The sequence below is a fragment of the Nicotiana tabacum genome, chromosome 1 (assembly GCF_000715075.1).
Source record: "Nicotiana tabacum cultivar K326 chromosome 1, ASM71507v2, whole genome shotgun sequence".
Classification (NCBI taxonomy): Eukaryota; Viridiplantae; Streptophyta; class Magnoliopsida; order Solanales; family Solanaceae; genus Nicotiana; species Nicotiana tabacum.
In genome coordinates, this window is record NC_134080.1 from 193,146,649 (window position 1) to 193,166,753 (window position 20,105).

At 37.7% G+C, this 20,105-nt stretch overlaps 2 long non-coding RNA genes across 3 annotated transcripts; both read right to left on the reverse strand.

Moving 5' to 3' along the window:
* Positions 1–364: 364 nt before the first annotated feature.
* On the reverse strand, positions 365–9,069 carry LOC142181945 (uncharacterized). Its single transcript, XR_012710844.1, has 2 exons — positions 8,392–9,069; positions 365–656 (listed from the first exon to the last, which is right to left on the reverse strand). It is a non-coding gene; the product is annotated as an uncharacterized LOC142181945 (long non-coding RNA).
* A 445-nt stretch (positions 9,070–9,514) lies between these two features.
* On the reverse strand, positions 9,515–18,535 carry LOC142181946 (uncharacterized). Of its 2 annotated transcripts, none has more exons than XR_012710846.1 (2): positions 18,035–18,535; positions 9,515–11,243 (listed from the first exon to the last, which is right to left on the reverse strand). It is a non-coding gene; the product is annotated as an uncharacterized LOC142181946 (long non-coding RNA). The 2 variants fall into 2 exon arrangements; XR_012710845.1 differs by having other exon boundaries at positions 9,515–15,062.
* Positions 18,536–20,105: the final 1,570 nt, after the last annotated feature.

Below are 20,105 nucleotides of genomic sequence, written 5' to 3' on the forward strand. Positions count from 1 at the left end.
TAAACTAGAAGAAAAGATACATGCTAATTTAACTATATACTTTTGCCTAATCCGGATCCTTACCAATACCTGATTAACTATTTACAAAGTAGAGAAAACACTACTTTTCAATGGAAAATTGCTTTAGTTTGACAGAGAAAAATCCGCTTATTCTAATGAAATACGACACTTAATCCGAACAAATATCTTTAGGTCAAAAATTAGATTAACTTGCTTAAACAGGGTTAATAGGATTCCTTATTGAAGAATACTGCCGAAAAAAACTAATCCTGTAAAGGCCTAAAGAAATCGAAGATCGGGCAGTTCAAAACCACATTATTTTAATAGCCATTTGCCCTTACTTATTCAATACATGCTGAAGGAGTGAATTTTAATTTTTAACAATCACATTAAATAATTTCACATTCCAAGAGTTCCATTCACATTCTGTATGCCAATAAACGAATCGAACACCACAGTTCAAATCAACAAGTACAAACTTAATAATGTATTCTCTATCAGCTATAAACTACAATTTACATAAACTTAACAACATTTATGAAAAGGCAGTCAGTAAACGGGTGATTATAACTCCTTCAAATCTTTCTATTCATGCTTTTTCAATGTTACATTCAGCTACACCAATGTGAGACTTGAGATGTGTACCTGGAAACAAACTGAAAATGCCAAAGAGAAGAGGAAGAAGATAGGGAAATCAGCAACAGCAGGAAGCAGAATAGCAGTAGCAGCAGGACAGAAATGCAGCAACAATAGTGAGCAAAATAGCAGCAGCAAGAACAGGCTCGAGTGCAGAAATGCAACTATGGCCAATAGAAAGCAATAGCCAAATAACAGCAACACCCAGTGGAGTAGAATCAGAACTCCAGACAGACCAAACCAGTAGTAAACCAATGCAAACACTCGACTAAAGGACACAACTGGAATTTCATAAGGATCAGAATTTGATCTGAACCAGTTGAACAACTGAAAACCAATAATGATAGGAGGAAAAAGTTTCTGATTGTTGGTTGTATAGCTTCTATCCCTTAACCTCTCTCTATCTGTGTTTTTGTTTTTCCTTTTCAGCTCTTAAGGTTCCCAATCCCCTCACTGTGTGTGTATATTTTCTTTTTCAGGTCTGATCCTCCCTATCCTCTGATTCTATCCCCTTTTTTATGTCTATCTCCTAATGCCCCCCTTCTCCTGCCCAATTCTGTCTCCTTTTATAAGCCTCAACACCATCTCTTTTAACAGCCTGTTTTCCAAATGTCACAGTACCCCTCCCATGTGTCTTTTACCTTTTCAGATCCCAATTAGTTATTTAAGTATATAACCTCCATCAACATTCCCTGACAGACTTACTTTTAAAAGGTTTAATACTTTTTTAAACTTAAAGCAAGGTATGGGCAGTAGAATATGTCTGACAGCATATGCTGTCAAATTGTTTAAAACTTAAAAGCCTTCTTAAGCAGAAAAACAGGCTGTGCACAAGGCACATGAGGTGCACCAATGCACATGCTGTGCACGAGTGCACATGCCTTCCAATTCAGAATTTAAACATAAACAATCCTTTTTACATTAACTGATCAATTCAAACAATCTATAAGTAAGCAAAAACTGGTTCTTAATTGGCTCAAGGCAAATGTTCATCAGAAGCAAATCGATTTACTTTGTTCAGACAGTTGAAACTAATTGACGACACATGTCGACTCGACTATATTAGCATTAACATACACAATCGTAGCCAAAAATCAGACATTTAAACATGGTTCGAATTATACTGACTAAGCAGAAATACACTCGAGGAGTCATTAGTCAGTCCAAACTTGAAAATCCGCTACTTGCACAACATTTATATACATTATCAGAGCAAATGGAAAGACTTATTCAAACAAACAGAAGTTCAGGCAAATGGACGGGGCACAGTTGACAAAATTCAAAGATACAAAATCAAAGCATGAACAGACTTTAACACAATCAAATGGGCCAAAACAAATAAAGAAGAGAAAGAAACTCACCTTAAATCTTGAAAAATCAAAACTTCAAACTCGGACTCGGACAACTTTCTTAAGGCTGAACGGGCTTTAATCGAAGTGTTTCTCAAATGAGAAACACTTTGATTAAAGTCCATCAGACCTTAACCTCTTTGGTTTGAACCGGTTTGAACCAGTGACGAGGGACCTTGTGGTTTCAAAACTCAGATCTAATATTCGTGCTTCCCTGGTTAGATTCGGACCAAACCAAGTATGGTTTGGTCACGAGGAAGGTCCGGGGAGTGTCTGGTATGAAGCTGGGGTTGTTTGGTGTAGATCGAGTTTTGACTCGAATCTTCAAATGAAGATTCGAGGACCTGGGGGTGATTCGAACCAAACGGTTAACAGGTCTATGTTCAGGGTGGTGAGGGGGTTCTATGGTGTTCATGGCGAGGTCACCGGCGTTCATGCCGCCGGTTTTCATGGTGGGGGATACAAGGGCGGCTCTAGGGTTTGAAGGGGATGAGGTTGAAGACGAAGGCTGGGGTTCGGATAGGGGGGGCAGGGTAGGATTATGGCCTTATATAGTTAATGGGTGGATTGATCTCGACCGTTAGATCAATCTAGATCTACGGTCTGGATCTGATAGCTTAAGTGGAACGGTGTCGTTTCAAGGGTAAAGGGTTGGGGTCGGTCCGGGTAAGATGGGTCGGGTTTATTGATGGGTTATGGGGAATTGATCTTGGCCGTTGATCACTCTGAGATCAACGGCCCAGATCAGGCACGACTCAAACGACGTCGTTTGGACGTCCTGGGCATCAGGTGGCCTGGACCGGGCAGGCCTGGGTCTTGGGCTGTTTGTTTGGGCCAATTTTGTTAAAATTGGCCCAAGTCCGGAAGGGAAGGGGTCTTTTCTTTATTTTTTTTTTATTATTTTTTTTTATTTATTTCCTTTTTCTTATTTATTTTAAAACAAAACTAAGCCAAAAAATCAAATTAAAATTAAATACACACTCAATACAATTATTTGCACACACACTAAAATATTTCAAAACAGGTAAAGTCAAACCAAATAAAATCACGGACGAAAATGCCTATTCATGATTTTCTATTTAACGACCGGATTACGGTTTGAATTATGCAGGACACATATATTTTTTGAATTTTATTTTAATAAAGTAAATAAATAAAAATGGGCCAAAGTCACAAATAAATCAACAAGGTGCCGCACAGAAATCCGAAATTGTACAGCAGGGCCAATTATTATTTTTTTTTATTTCTTTTTGGAGCGATTGTCGTGCGAAAACAAAAATCACGTGCTCACACCTAATCTCCAACTTCTACAATTCATTATAATGCCCGATTCTCATATCTGTACGCTGTATAAGTCTGAATCAAGCTGCATCAAGCCATAACCATTTCCTAAATATAATCACATAATATTCCACATAACTTAGATACACATGGCAATATCTCCTGACCATAGTAGCTGCTCAAATAGCAAATTCGATACTGGTATCTAACCTCCTTTCAATATAAACCTTGTTCCAAATTTTTGTACACTAACAATGATGAATGAAACATGCAGAAACTCATAGTCACCCATTACATCAACAAGTCATGGAGCTCTCTTGCCCAGCAAGAACCTTATTCGAAATCTATGCTGACTAGTGACATTATTCTTCTAAACATACCTTAATCAAATTCGATGGCACTCATTTCATGCCCACTAACTTTACCTTATCCAATACAAGTTGCTTTAACAATATGCCACACCAATCCTACCTAGAGCCACTTATCATAAAATCTGTGCACCAAACGAGCAATAACTCGAATGTACCCAATGATGGAAAGGAATCAAATGAGAGAACCTCCCCCCAAGCTCAACAGATACCACCACACGAAACACAATTCTATGAACCTATCACACAAAAGAGAAACTAAACACACGAAATAAGCACAAGGATCATATCCCAACATAACTCTGCTGCGATACGTGACCCATTATAAACACCAATCCACGTGGAATACCTCGAGCCATGATACTCACAATCAACAACCATATGCATATCAACAACAAACACGCTAAGTGCATGACCATAAACATGGAGAAACAGATAGCACAATATTCCACAGTAGGAAGACCATAACCAAGGCGCAATCAACAATTCAACACCCTAAGAATCATCTCGCACAATTTTTTCAACAAGGCCCCAACATAAATATATGGGCAAAAAAATATCTTTGATATAGGTAAGCCACGTCAGCACCATGATAGCCTTCATCGGTCGTCACGTGCTATTATTAAGGTCTCAACAAAGATCTGTCGCAGGTCGAAGTGGCCTCGAAGTGATGAAGGGTGCGGACGAAGAGTCAGCGAAGATCAAGGTCATGAAGTCATTGTAGATCAAGTTCGAGGTCGAACATCTTAGATGGAGTTATAACAACTAGTTTTAAGATAGGATACTAAAAGGAATATGCTAATGGATATTCTTTGCGCCTGTACTATTAAGGTTTATAGGAATATGTTCCCTATAAATAGAAAGAGACAAAATGATCGGGGGCATGAGATATTCACTTGTAGGAAAATACATTGACTGTATAGAGAGGATCTAGCCATATCACAAGTATATGAAAAATAACTTTTTTACTAAGATTCTTGTCTAATTTTTCCACCTAATCCAAGAAAGACCTAACTGTTCAAAGGCTCATCAATCATTCATCCTTGTCAAAAAGAATATCCACATATCTCACCCCTTTTGGGGCGACTCATACGTTTTTATTTGCTTAAATGCCATTAATTGCTACTTATTATTATTTAATGCTATCTGCCATCTTTTTGGATCATTGAATATCGTTGTTATTGCTCACATTTATTGCCACCCGCTTTAATAGACATACTATCTGTCATAAAATGGATAATATTGTCGTTTGGATATTAATATTAGCTAAGATTAACCCTATTTTATTTAAATCTAATTAGTTGAACCTGAATCATAATTTTTGGATCAAACAGCTTTGCGCTGTATGTGGGGACTTTTTAGCTAATTTTTAGTTTACTTTAGATCTACAACTCACGTGAGTCATTAACCTAACAAAACCGCAAGATCTTTCTCTTTCTCTACATGTATGGAAAACTACATGGCAGGTAACCAAGGAGATAGGACCAAAGTGACAAGTGACTTCCCTGGCAACCTCATGAATGCTATCAACGAGAGCTGCCAAATGCTAGGCGATGACATGACACCTACTGTATCCCCCAGGCACGAGATCTCGCCTCCCCCTATTGTAACATAACAAAACCAAATGGAAAGGGGCTCCACGTCCACAGGAGAAGGGATGTCACTGGCCATGAAAAAGCTCCTCGAAGCATTGTTGACCGCTACACTAGTAAGCATGCTCAACACACCTGCTCCATGCACGACCATAGATACCGCAAGAGTCCACACAGTGCTACGAGCAGACGAGCAAGGCAACCAACCAGACCCTCCAACACCATGTATAACTCACAATATCACTAACAATGCAGGTGACACCGTCCTCGCTGTTATTCATAAGAGGATGGAAGAAATGGAAAATTAAAATAAGATGCTCAGGGATCAAATGAAAGAACATCAGGAGCGGGTCGACAAGATACGGGGTGACCCTAAGCTACTACTAAAAAGGGACACCGGTAGATTCATACAACAGTCGTATAATGAGGAAAAAGTCCCACACACCATATCAAAGACCTTCACAATGCCATCGTATCTCAGGATATATGATGGAACGACTGACCCGAAGATCACGTGACTCATTATGTCACCGCCGTGAAGGGCAACGACCTGCCAAGGAACAAGTGTCCTATTTGTTGTTGAAGAAATTTGGCTAAACCATCACTTGAGGGGTGTTGACATGGTATTCACAGCTACCAGACCACTCCATAGAAACCTTCGAAGAAATGGCCGACAAGTTCGTAACAGCCCATGCCGGGGCCAAGAAAGCCGAAACAAGGGTAAACAACATCTTTTCCATCAAGCAGTCCTTGGGAGAAGGACTAAGGGACTTTCTCTCCCAATTCAAAAGGGTCAGGATGACCCTACCAAACGTGTCCGAAAGGATGGTAGTCGTAGCTTTTCAGAACGGGTTGAGTAAAGAGAGTTCAAGACCGACCAAAAAACTGCTGAGCCGATTGATAAAATTATCCTCCAAATACTTGGGATGAAATCCACAATGCTTATTGTGTCGAAGCCTGAGCAGATGATGACAACCTCAATGAACCAACTCGACGGCTCGTCTCGGTACAAGCCGAGCATAGGAAAGAGCGAAGAAATAACATAAGGAGGGATCACCCGATCTCACGATCCAATAGGGATCGACATCAGCCATACGTCAAAGCCCTCACCCTGCCTTCTTTCCACTATGATGAAGGCCCATCCAGGCCAAGAATAGGGACTCGTCGAAACGAGAGAGGTATGTCCCCCTTATTATCTGCTCATAATTTTTGTGTCACCTAAAAAAATTATCTATGCCTTGGAAAAACTCGAAACGAAGGGGAAATGGCCACCCAAGGTGGGTTCGACCAAAGCACCAGAAAATCTGAAGCCTTCTGCGAATTCCACCAAGAGCGCGGACACAGATAAAAGACTGTATCGCCCTTCAGCAAGAGGTTGTGAACATGTTGTAGTAGGGACATCTCAAAGAGCTGCAGAGCGACAAAGGGAGAAACAACTTCGCTAGAGGTCGTGAATGCCAAGGCCCACAAAAACCACCATCACTAGCTCGCACCATCAACATGATCATCGATAGCAGCGACGATGCCTCCATCAATGGCGTTAAATTCACTGCCACTCACAAGCTCAAAAGATCTATTATCAACGAACGGTATGACAAACTCGATGAAAGTATCATCTTCGACGAATCAGATGCCAATGGTTTGACTTTCCCTCACAATGATGCTCTCGTCATTGTCACACCTCCTTTTTACTACACCCCCGTAAGGGAGTATATAAGGGAGTTTTTTCCAATTAAAAAATGACAATCAAAACGGGATTTATTTATTAAAATCAGAGTCGCCACTTGGGATAATTTTATGGTGTCCCAAGTCACTAGTTCAAATCCCGAATTGAGGAAAAGAATGACTCTGTTTTACAGTCCGCGAACACAGAAACTCAGGTAACGAATTCTGTTAACCCGAGAGAAGGTGTTAGGCATTCTCGAGTTCCGTGGTTCTAGCACGGTCGCTCAACTGTTATTATTGGCCTACTATCTGATTTTAGTACATGTTTTAACCTATGGTGCGATTTTAAACCTTTAACCGCTTTTAATTATTTTAGGAAGATTTAATGTTATTTAAAACATGCCTTGAACCACACCACATGAAATGCATCCGCGGTTCGCGACACGTTCTATTTAACGTTGTTGAGAATTGAAATTGGGTCATATGAAATGCACACCCGAATTTGGGAATTATGTTTCATAACTATGTCACGGAAACCGCACCCATAGTCACGATGATTTATTATAAAATACGCCTGAAGCAAGCTACGGATGTTCGAAAGTTCTTTATATTTCTAAAGTTTGGGATTCTCAGTGACGGTCCAAGGCTTATTAGAAATTAAATTCAGATAGTAAGACATTAGTGGACCACTACATTGATTTATGAAAGCATATTTGACTCACCTTTCAGGAGATTAGTGCGACAATCTAGCGTTTTTTGAAATTTATTTCATTGTGAAAATATTAGCCAATGGCCAGACTAATCTGATTTTTTATTGATAATCCACCATAAAGAATATTGTCCTAACCTTAACTCACAATAAAAGATTAGCCTCGCGTGAGCCTTGTCCTTCCAGTGGGGTGGGGCATGATAATAAGGGATTTCACAGAAAAACTATTTTTACTCGCATGACCATAATTAACAATGCAAAATCATCCAAGTTTATACAAGTTCTGATGAACTATGATTCAAAATATGGCAAAAAACTCATACATTAGCTCACATTGCATGAATGGTACTCGACTGAACTACGGTGGCCTTAAACTTCCTTTCACACAAATCTAAAATACTTGCCATGAAACTCTTTGCACAACAAATGCTGCTAGTCTCCAAATAATTCCAAAATAATGAGTGAGGTTCACATAAGAAGCTAAAAAAATGAAAATCTCAAATACAGTACCCAATTTCAAACTAAAAAAAAATAAAAAAAATTAAACTTAAAACAGTCAAGCAATCCAGAACAGTATTCTCATCAAAATCGGGAATTGAAATTAACCTATGTAGGTGTCATTTTTTATCTATTTCACTATTTCAAGTATTTTTCTAAATTAAAACACACTGCGCAACCACCGGACATTAGATTCAGAGTAGCAAAAATCGAGTAAACTTGCAAAATCACATAAGGATTTAACAATTTAATCACTCAATACATACATAATACGTTGAGGACTCGAAACTTACCTAAATCGAACAAAGCAATGGCGTTAAAGTGAGCCCAAATGAAGACCGAAAATCAATCCAAAGAGCTCGGTGGTAATCTCAGCAATAAAACAACAATTTCAACAGTCAACCAGCTTTTTAGATCCAGAGAAATGAAGCTGAAAAGCAGAGGCAGAGAAAACTTAAAATCCTCTTTCCCCTTTTTTTTGTTCTTGTTTTCTAGATCTAAAAAAAAGATTATTTCCAACTCTCTTAGCTACTCTTAGCTACTGGTCTATATTCCTAATTGTGTGTGTGAGATTAGTGAGCACTTTTGTGTGTGCCGATTAAAAAATGAGGGAATGATCTTTGAGTGAGAATGGTGTGTGCGTGGGTTTTTGAGAGAAATCAGGGAGTGCGAGGATTCAGAGATTAGAATGAAGAAGCAAGAAAAGGGAAGGAGGGGTTCTTGTGCCGTGGCTCTTTTGTGAAGGGGTATATGATCTATCTCTTTTTTGCCTTAGCTCCCCTTTTATGTGAGAGATTAGGGTAAAAAAATGAAAAAAGGGGTAATGAATCAAAATGGGTATTGAAATTGGGCTGAGGTTTAAAATTAATTTGGATCATTTTAGGAATTGACCTAATTTTAGAAGAAATAAGACCAAAAATATATTCTTCCTAATTTCCTTCTCCTTTTTTTCTTTTCTTTAATTAATTAAAATCCTAAATTAATCTATTTTTGTAAAAATTAAAATTCTTTATTTATTTTTAACATTAAAACAACTAATTAACTAAAAAATGCTAATTTTAAAGACTAAAAGTTAAATATGTAAAAATGACAATTTTTAGGATTTTTCTATGATTTAAAAATATTAAAAATGCATGAAATGCAAATAAATAAAGAAAAATTCCTAAAATCAATAAAAAATTATTTTTGGTCTATTTTTTAGGAGTTATTTTCATGTATGGTAAAAATCACGTGCTCACAGCTGCCTCTCTTTGCTCGGAAACACGAAGAGTTTTCGTGCAAAGATAAAGTGAGCGGATACGAGCGATTTTTGCCCATTTGAATACTCTGTGGGAAGCATTTTTGAAAGATTTGACCGCACCCTGCTTTCAAGGTTGCCTACATATCCTTGGCTATAAAGGAATCAGATCAGTGTAGTTCGAGAAGTTTCGGTAGCTGGGACTACCATGAAACTGTGATTTCACTGTTGTTGCTGCTGCTACTACTGCTTACTGAACTCCTTATTACACCATGACAAAATAAAAGAAGCTAGACTAAACTATGATTTATGCATTACAAGAATCCTATCTATATCTTCAAACTTGATCTTGCAGTTCATGTTGCTTTGTCGACCCGTATTCTCCACGTGAAATTCCTTTGTTGCTGACTTGAATTGTAATCTGAGATGCTTTTCCTTTTCTCTAGGTGGACGCTTGATTGCTGAACTTGATTGTCTTCCTTCGAACATTGTTGTTTTCCCTTCGTTCTTCAAGTGGGCTCCTGATTACCAACACTAGAATTGCTGCTTTATTCTCCAGGTGGGCTCCTGATTACCGACGCTTGAATTGCTTTATTCTCCAGGTGGGCTTCTGATTGCTAAACTTGAACTGTATTTCCGTGCTCTCCAGGTGGACGCTTGATTGCTGAACTTGAATCGTCTTCCCTTGCATCTCGAACCATTTTACCTCAAAACTTGAGGTGTCTTCCCTTGTTCTCCAGGTGGGCGCCTGATTACAACAAAATAGACAAAACAAAAGAAATTTTTTCTCCCCCAGTTTGCACTAGGAAGATTTGTGAGTTATTAGCAAAATTGTAAACCACTTGTACTATTGATGCAATGATGAGAGTAAACTAAAGAATAAACTAGGAAAACTATAAACTAAGCTTGACTAAAGTAAAGACTGTCCCTATTCTCCAGGTGGGACCCCTGATTTCAAGAAAACTAAATATTGATAACTTAAGAAACTAAAAATTGACCCCTTTTTTTTCAAATCCAAACTTCCTTTTTTCTAATTATCCTAGGAGAAAATTCGTCAGACTGGGTTTTCTATCTTAGGAGAAAGATTCATCAAACTAAGACGTTTATCCTAGGAGAAAATTCATCATACTAGGTCCTTTTTCTCTTTTTTTTTTGGTATCTTAGGAGAAAGATTCATCAGACTAAGAATTTGATCCTAGGAGAAAAGTCATCAGACTAGGTCTTCTATTTTAGGAGAAAAATTCATCAGACTAAGATTTTAATCCTATGAGGAAATTCATCAGACTAGGCCTTTTTCTCTTTTTTTGGGGTATCTTAGGAGAAAGATTCATCCGACTAAGACGTTTACCATAGGAGAAAATTCATCAGACTAGATTTCTATCTTAGGAGAAAGATTCATCAGACTAAGATTTCTATCATAGGAGAAAGTTCATCAGACTAGGTCTTCTTTTTGTTATCTTAGGAGAAAGATTCATCAGACTAAGACGTTTATCCTAGGAGAAAATTCATCAGACTAGGTCTTCTAATTTATTATCTTAGGAAAAAAATTCATCCGACTAAGATTTTGATCCTAAGAGAAAATTCATCAGACTAGGTCCTCTTTCTTAGGAGAAAAATTCATCAGACTAAGATTGTGATCCTAGGAGAAAATTCATCAGACTAGGTTTTCTATCTTAGGAGAAAGATTCATCAGACTAAGATTTATATTGGGAGGAAAATCCATCAGACTAGGAATTTTATTCTAGGAGGAAAAATGTGAAGATCAATGGCAAGATTTTATGCACAATAGCAAGACAAATAAAGGCAAAGATTTGAGAAACTTCCCTTTGTCGGCTCTTCTCGTCTTTTCTTTTTCTTCTTTCTTTTTTTGTTTTTTTTTGAACCACTTTCCTTGCACTGCTTTATTTCCTGTTCCACACAAAGAAAAAATTGTCAGTTTTAAAAATGGTGGTCGGTTTGTGGCCTTGAGTCTTGGGCAGCTTGACTTCTGCTCAATCAACTTGAGTCGGTTTCAAGAGACTTTTGTTCTGCATCAACCCTAATTGTTTCACACCCGGTACCATTCGAAGTGATCCCAACTAGAGATCTTTTCTTAGATGACCTTTTTTGATATCTTGAATGACTTCCTGCTTTTGAGCAATTTGTCTGTGAGAGAGAATCACAAATTATCTTTCCTTACGCTAAATAGGCTGACAATAGTCTTTTGGGGGAGCCTTTGCATGAATCCTCAAGGCACGTTGATAGTAACAACCGAGTGTACTGGCCAAATTTACTTTATGCAACTGAAAAGCTGGTAGCAGATTTTGAAATTTTTTTTTACTTATTTTGACAAGGACTGACTCAGAGGGAAGGACACAATGCTATAAAGAAACAATATTAACAAGAAATGCCACCTGTCGGAAGGACAGAAAGAAGAGCTTTTTTTTTTCAATAACTAGCTTTAATGGTCATGACATGCATTTTGGACTCAACGGCCTGATCTATCAAGCTAATCCAATCTTCCTTTTTTCCATTCTTATGACCTGTGAGGTCGGGCTTGTTCGTGCCAATCCTTCGCATCATCTTCACGACTCACTTTCGACTAGTGGTGCCCCGAGGGGTTTTCACCAATAAGTCTCTCTCATTTGTTCACCTCTGCTTACCGTCACCTTACAGTGCCCGTGAAGGTTTTCACTAGCAAGACTCTCTCATTTTTCTTTTCTTTTTCTTTCCCTTTTTGTGAGAAACTCGACGGTGTTCTACGTCATGTGACAACCGTTGCTCATTGCATGATTCTCTTGGCATTCTTGAAGGCATATCAGGAGGTCTTTATTTGGAAGAATTTTGGATAGGGTTGGAAAGAAAGGATGTCATGAAGGCTCAAAATAAACTCAAAGTAAAGGGGGTTGTGGACTTACAACTCTTGGAATAGACTCTTTCAAAAGTGAAATAAAATCTTTTCCCCAGTTACAGCTATTAGGGATTTTTGGGATTTTTCTCTTTTTTTTCTTTTGAATTCTTATTTGGTTGGACCGAACCGTGAGGCTGCCTACGTATCCTTATTTTTTAAGGAATCAGGTCGAACGTAGTTCAAACATCTGACCTAACTAATTTTATTTTTCTAATTTTTCTTTCTATTTCTCTTTTTTTTCTTTTCTTTTTTTTTCTTTTTTTTCTTTTTTTTTTGTCCCAGCTTTTATTTTTGAGGGCATGGACCTTTGACAATTCTTTTTTTTTTCTGGACTTTCTAAGAATTGCCCCAGTTTGTACTTTTGGGACATGGATTTTTTTCCGTTTTTTTTACTCTAAACTTGATTCCAAAAGAGGGTAGTCAAAGAAAAATAACACAGGCTCAAAAGGGGGAGCAAATGATATAAAGTGTTTAGGTAGCAGAAAAAGGGCATCCCAACCTCAAGAACGTCAAATATGGTATCTTTTTGCGATCACAACATTGACGAACATGTGTGTCTTCTTGGTGTGCCGTGGTCACAAGACATTTTTTTCATCCCTTAGTGACAAATTTTCCAACAAACATCAATTGATTAAACATCCTCAAGCCTGATCTTCACAATGATTTGAAGGTGAATTTTACTCGACCTTAGTTCCAAAGTATTTCAACTCTTTATTCATCCTCAAAAGTATTTTTTTTAGTTATCGAATTCCAGATTAAATCAGTTCCTAAGATCTGGCCAATATTTTCGCATGCATGTCATGTCATTAAGACTAGCAGGAAAAGAACTAAGCATGGAATGACACAAAAGGACAAACTATATTTCATTGAGTAAACAACAAGACAAACAACCTAAAATTCGAGTTACAACCCTAAATAACCCAGCTAATGAAAATAGCAATAGAACAGAAAGACAAGACTCACACAAACAGAATGGAGGGATAGAAGGATTTGACTCAATAAAACAAATAAAATCTGGATCACAACCCTGAAATAACCCAGATAATAGAAAAAACATCAAAACAAGCTACCAAGATTCCTTCCTAGTGCGGAGGGAATGACTTTTCAATTACTAGGCTTGATACTTAGCCACAAATTTGCTCATCAGAATCAGCAGAGCCTTCTCCAATTTCAAAATCATTAACTTCAGTTAGCAAATTTCCGGGAGGATTCTCATACTCCTTGTCACCACGCATCATCCCCACAAAGTGTGCATCATCATGTGCAGGTAAAGGATTCTGCGCGATATTCTGGGTGTCACTGTCTTGGATCACAATCAGGTTTTCCTTGATCATCCTTTCTATTTCTCTTTTCAAATCCCAACAACTTTCAACATTGTGCCCCTAGGCATTGGAATGGTATTCACACCTTTTAGATGGGTTAAAACTCTTTACACGTGGGTCCACACGATTTGGAGGAATAGATGCAATCATGTCATGATGCTTTAACTTCTCAAACAAGCTTGCATAGGACTCTCTTATTGGCGTAAAATTATCTTTCAACCTTTGTTCCCTTCTATACCCCTGGCTTGGATGTGGGTTATAGGGCACTTGAAAATTTTGTGGTGGCTGGTAGAGATTTTGTGATGCTCGTGCTCGCCTTTTGGGGTATTTTGGTGGTTAGCCAACATACTGAGGTGGAGCAACAGAGTATTGTGGGTTAAGAGGTGGATAGTAATGCTCAAGGGAGTTATTGGACAACATACGAGGCTGGCCATACCTTTGAGACATTATCCTCGGACCTCTTCTCGACCCTGATGTCATCATGATTTCTTCATCCATCTCATTTCTGCCACTAAAATTATCATATTCAATCTGGACAGTCTGAGTTGCAGCTTTGAAAACTGATTGACACATAATTTTGCATGTCTTAAGACCATTCTCAACTATTTCCCCCATTTTGATTGCTTTCGAAAAGGATTTACCCACCACAGACATCATATTTTGAAAGTAATCTGGCTCTTGTGCCTGAAGGAACACAATGATTAGCTCGTGGTCATCCATGGGTGGCTTAACTCTAGCTGCTTGCTCTCTCCATTTATTGGCATATTCCCTGAAACTTTCAGTTGGTTTCTTCTTCAGGTTTGAAAGGGAAATGCGGTCTGGGGCGATGTCGATGTTGTATTGGAACTGTTTGACAAAGGCTTGTGCCATATCATCCCAGACATACCAGCGAGATGTATCTTGATCCATAAACCATTCGGAAGCTACTCTCGTAAGGCTTTCCCCAAAATAAGCTATTAACAATTCTTCATTTCTTCCTGCACTTCTTAGTTGATTGCAATACATTTTCAGGTGGGCTATGAGATCTCCATGTCCATCATATTTTTCAAATTTGGGAGTCTTGACACCAGGCGACAAGTGGACATCGGAGAACATACATAGATCTTTGAAGGCAACACTCTTTTGACTTGCCAACCCTTGCGTGTTTTTCAACCGTTGTTCTAAGCTTTTCACTCTTTGGGTCATTTCTTCTTGTACCATCTTTCGGGCAGGCTTCTCGATGTTTGCAGGAAGATCAAATAAGTACGAGTGGTACTCAGGAGAGTGGTACTGCTCTTGCTATGTAGCAAATTGTGACTCATGACGAGACTGTCCTTGACCACTGGCCCATGCTTGACACATTTCGGTCATTTGCTATTTCAGTATTCTATTTTTCTCAAACACGGTAGACTCTTGTTGAACCCTCTGACCCTGAGTCTCTTGAGCAGTTGTAACGGCTTCGATGTTAGTTGTCAATGACATTTTTCCCTTGGATCTTGTGCTTCCAGCTTACCACAAACTGACCACCTCAACTTTCTTCATAATTCAAAACAAAACATGTTAGAATGGACTCAGTCGATCCTTATTATTATCAATATTTTTCATTTTTTTCTTTTTTTTTTCATTTTGTTTTTTATTTTTTTTTCATTTTTCTTTTCAATGGTTGATCGAACCTGATGTGGGTTGCCTGCGTATCATGTGGAAACATGAATCAGATCTTGCGTAGTTCGGAAAGATCATGAATAAAGTAAATAAACTAACTTTTTTTGAATTTTTTATTTTATTTTTTCGAAAGAAGGACTTATAAAGAAAAAACAGAATATTTTTGAATTTTGATTTTTCTTCAAAATTTTTGCAAAGAAAGACTTCTAAAGAAGAAAGAAAATATTTTTGGAATTTTATTTTGAATTTATGAAAGAAATGCTTCTAAAAAAGAAAATATTTTTGAATTTTGAATTTTCTTTTCAATTTTGAAAGAATAATGAAAATATTTTTGGATTTTTGGAAGAAATCAAAAGAAAATATTTTTGCATATTTTTTTAAAAAAAACAATTAGGGTCTAAAAGAAAGGCTTTCTAAAGAAGCAAGTAATGAAAAATATTTTTGAATTTTTTGAAAATTGGGGTCTAAAAAAGACTTTTCTAGAGAGGAAGTGGAGGAAAATATTTTTTGGATTTTTTTGGGCCGGAACCGATGAGGTTTGCCTACGTATCTCACATCCGGTGAGAATCAGTCCCGCGTAGTTCGCCCAGTTTTGACGGAACAGGAAAACATGACACTTAAAAAATTTGGCTCGTTTTGAAATGACTTTTTTTTTCTAGAATTTTGGCAGATTTTCAGAATTTTCTAAATATTTACCTCTCACTTTTTGTTTATTTTTTCTTCTTTCTCCTCTTTTTTGATTTTCTTTATTTTCTTTTTTTCATTTTCTTTCCCTATTCTATAAGTCAGTCAACATGTAAGCCGAAACAGACAGATACGCAAGTAGCACGTACGATGCATCAGTATGGTCTTTTAATTTGGGTACACCTGTCCTAGACGAACTCAACCCCTATGTTGAGTCCCCAAAGTCAAATGCAAGTGATGCAAACAAGCGTTCCTACTAGAGATCCGACATGAGGCTATGTTATTCTAGGTTTAAAAACCTGGGTGTATTGTTCTAGACCCGACTTACCCGAGCGGACAGCTCGAGCCGAGGGGGGCTTCGTACCGGGAATACAGAAGCTTCACCGGCTTTGCAACTTCTCCGAACCTCGTTCTAAAATTGGGATATGACTCTAACAGAAAAGAAGTCACACGAAGTGCACACTTCCCAAATGATTCAGAAGACTCAGAGAGAAGAAGGATTTCATGACAATTTATATACAGTTCAAGCCAAATCAAAGTGATAAAAGCGGCATTTAGCACATTTGGTTCAAACATGTAAAAATCAGATAACAAATAAAAGTCAATCATAACAGCTATTCTAAACTCGAATTTTGAACATTGAAACAGAGATTCTGGGTTCGATCACCAGCAGAGTCGCCAGAGCTGTCACACCTCTTTTTTACTACACCCCCGTAAGGGAGTATACAAGGGAGTTTTTTTCCAATTAAAGTGACCATCGAAACGGGATTTATTTATTAAAATCAGAGTCACCACTTGGGATAATTTTATGGTGTCCCAAGTTACCGGTTCAAATCCCGAATCGAGGAAAAGAATGACTCTGTTTTACAGTCCGCGAACACAGAAACCCAGGTAAGGAATTCTGTTAACCCGGGAGAAGGTGTTAGGCATTCCCGAGTTCCGTGGTTCTAGCACGGTCGCTCAACTGTTATTATTGACCTACTATCTGATTTTAGTACATGTTTAACCTATGGTGCGAATTTAAACTTTTAACCGCTTTTAATTATTTTAGGAAGAACATGCCTTGAACCACGCCACATGAAATGCACCCGCGGTTCGCGACACGTTCTATTTAACGATATTGAGAATTGAAATTGGGTCACATGAAATGCACATCCGAATTTGGGAATTATGTTTCATAACTATGTAACGGAAACCGTACCCATAGCCACGATGATTTATTATAAAACACGCCTGAAGAAAGCTACAAATGTTCGAAAGTTCTTTATATTTCTAAAGTTTGGGATTCTCAGTGACGGTCCAAGGCTTATTAGAAATTAAATTCAGATAGTAAGACATTAGTGGACCATTACATTGATTTATGAAAGCATATTTGACTCACCTTTCAGGAGATTAGTGCGACAATCTAGCGTTTTTTGAAATTTATTTCATTGTGAAAATATTAGCCAATGGCCAAACTAGTCTGATTTTTTATTGATAATCCACCATAAAGAATATTGTCCTAACCTTAACTCACAATAAAAGATTAGCCTCGCGTGAGCCTTGTCCTTCCAGTGGGGTGGGGCATGATAATAAGGGATTTCACAGAAAAAACTATTTTTACTCGCATGACCATAGTTAACAGTGCAAAATCATACAAGTTTATACAAGTTCTGATGAACTATGATTCAAAATATGGCAAAAAACTCATACATTAGCTCACATTGCATGAATGGTACTCGACTGAACTACGGTGGCCTTAAACTTCCTTTCACACAAATCTAAAATACTTGCCATGAAACTCTTTGCACAACAAATGCTGCTAGTCTCCAATTAAGTCCAAAATTATGAGTGAGGTTCACATAAGAAACTAAAAAAAATGAAAATCTCAAATACAGTACCTAATTTCAAAGTAAAAAAAATAAAAAAAAAATTAAACTTAAAACAGTCAAGCAATCCAGAACAGTATTCTTATCAAAATCGGGAATCGAAATTAACCTATGTAGGTGTCATTTTTTATCTATTTCACTATTTCAAGTATTTTTCTAAATTAAAACACACTGCGCAACCACCGGACATTAGATTCAGAGTAGCAAAAATCGAGTAAACTTGCAAAATCACATAAGGATTTAACAATTTAATCACTCAATACATACATAATACGTTGAGGACTCGAAACTTACCTAAATCGAACAAAGCAATGGCGTTAAAGTGAGCCCAAATGAAGACCGAAAATCAATCCAAAGAGCTCGGCGGTAATCTCAGCAATAAAACAACAATTTCAACAGTCAACCAGCTTTTTAGATCCAGAGAAATGAAGCTGAAAAGCAGAGGCAGAGAAAACTTGAAATCCTCTTTCCCCTTTTTTTTGTTCTTGTTTTCTAGATCTAAAAAAAAGATTATTTCCAACTCTCTTAGCTACTCTTAGCTACTGGTCTATATTCCTAATTGTGTGTGTGAGATTAGTGAGCACTTTTGTGTGTGCCGATTAGAAAATGAGAGGGAATGATCTTTTAGTGAGAATGGTGTGTGCGTGGGTTTTTGAAAGAAATCAGGGAGTGCGAGGATTCAGAGATGAGAATGAAGAAGCAAGAAAAGGGAAGGAGGGGTTCTTGTGCCGTGGCTCTTTTGTGAAGGGGTGATCTTTGAGTGAGAATGGTGTGTGCGTGGGTTTTACAAAATGAGAGGGAATGATCTTTTTTGCCTTAGCTCCTCTTTTATGTGAGAGATTAGGGTAAAAAAAAAATGAAAAAAGGGGTAATGAGTCAAAATGGGTATTGGTATTGGAATTGGCTGGGGTTTAAAATTAATTTGGGTCATTTCAGGAATTGACCCAATTTTAGAAGAAACAAGACCAAAAATATATTCTTCCTAATTTCCTTTTCTCCTTTTTTTCTTTTCTTTAATTAATTAAAATCCTAAATTAATCTATTTTTGTAGAAATTAAAATTCTTTATTTATTTTTAACATTAAAACAACTAATTAACTAAAAAAATGCTAATTTTAAAGACTAAAAGTTAAATATGTAAAAATGACAATTTTAGGATTTTTCTATGATTTAAAAATATTAAAAATGCATGAAATACAAATAAATAAAGAAAAATTCCTAAAATCAATAAAAAATTATTTTTGGTCTATTTTTAGGAGTTATTTTCATGTAGGGTAAAAATTACGTGCTCACAGTCATTGCTTATCAAATTTTAGACACCGATGTCAAACGCATCATAATAGACGATGGAATTGGAGAATGCATTATTCATCCCCGAGTCCTTGCCCATTAACCAGTTTTAATAGTGTAGTTGAACAAACATTGGGTGATCTTGGCCGGCAGCATAACTCTGGGGAAAACGTTACTCATGGACCAGGTCACCGCATATAATGCCATAGTAGGACGACCATGGATACATCCCATGAGAGTCGGCCCATCCAACTTGTACCAAGTAATCAAATTCCCAACACCTTGGGGAATATTCAGCATACGGGGAGAACAATGCACGTCCTGGGAATGCTACCGCATCGCCTGAGACAACACGACAACCAAACAGAACAAATACAAGGAAAAAGAGGCATAGCAATCAACAGGGTAGAGGTCGACGAGAAGCAGTGGACTCAACTATAGAGGACCTCGACCCCGTCCAATTAGACCCTAGCTACTCCAGCAAAAAGGCCTACATCGACTGCAAACTTTGAGAATCAGGTAAATTTAGTCAGTTTTAATAACTAATGCGAATTTGTTTGCCTTCAGCCATGCAGATATGCCAGGAATCCCCAAGGAGATCGCCACACATAAATTAAACATCGATTCATTCTACCCCCGGTAAGGCAGGTTAGACCAAAATTCAACCCCGCTATCAACAATGCCATCCAGGAGAAGGTGGAAAAGCTGTTAGAAAATGGCTCCATCATAGAGTTGAAATACCCCAAGCGGATCACCAACGTAGTGATGGTCAAAAAGTAATATAGGAAATGGAGGATGTGTGTGGACTTTACAGACTTGAAAAAAGAATGCTCGAGGGATTTATTCTTGTTACCACATATCGACCAACTCATCGATGCGACAACCGCGCACGAGCTGTTGAGTTTTTTAGATGCCTACTCTGGTATAACCAGATACTTATCGAATAAGAGGACCAGGAGAAAACCACGTTCATCACCAACCGAGGAACATATTGTTATAGGGTTATGCTATTTGGGCTAAAGAATGCTGGAACTACTATCAAAGATTGGTCACAAAAATGTTCAAAGATTAGCTCA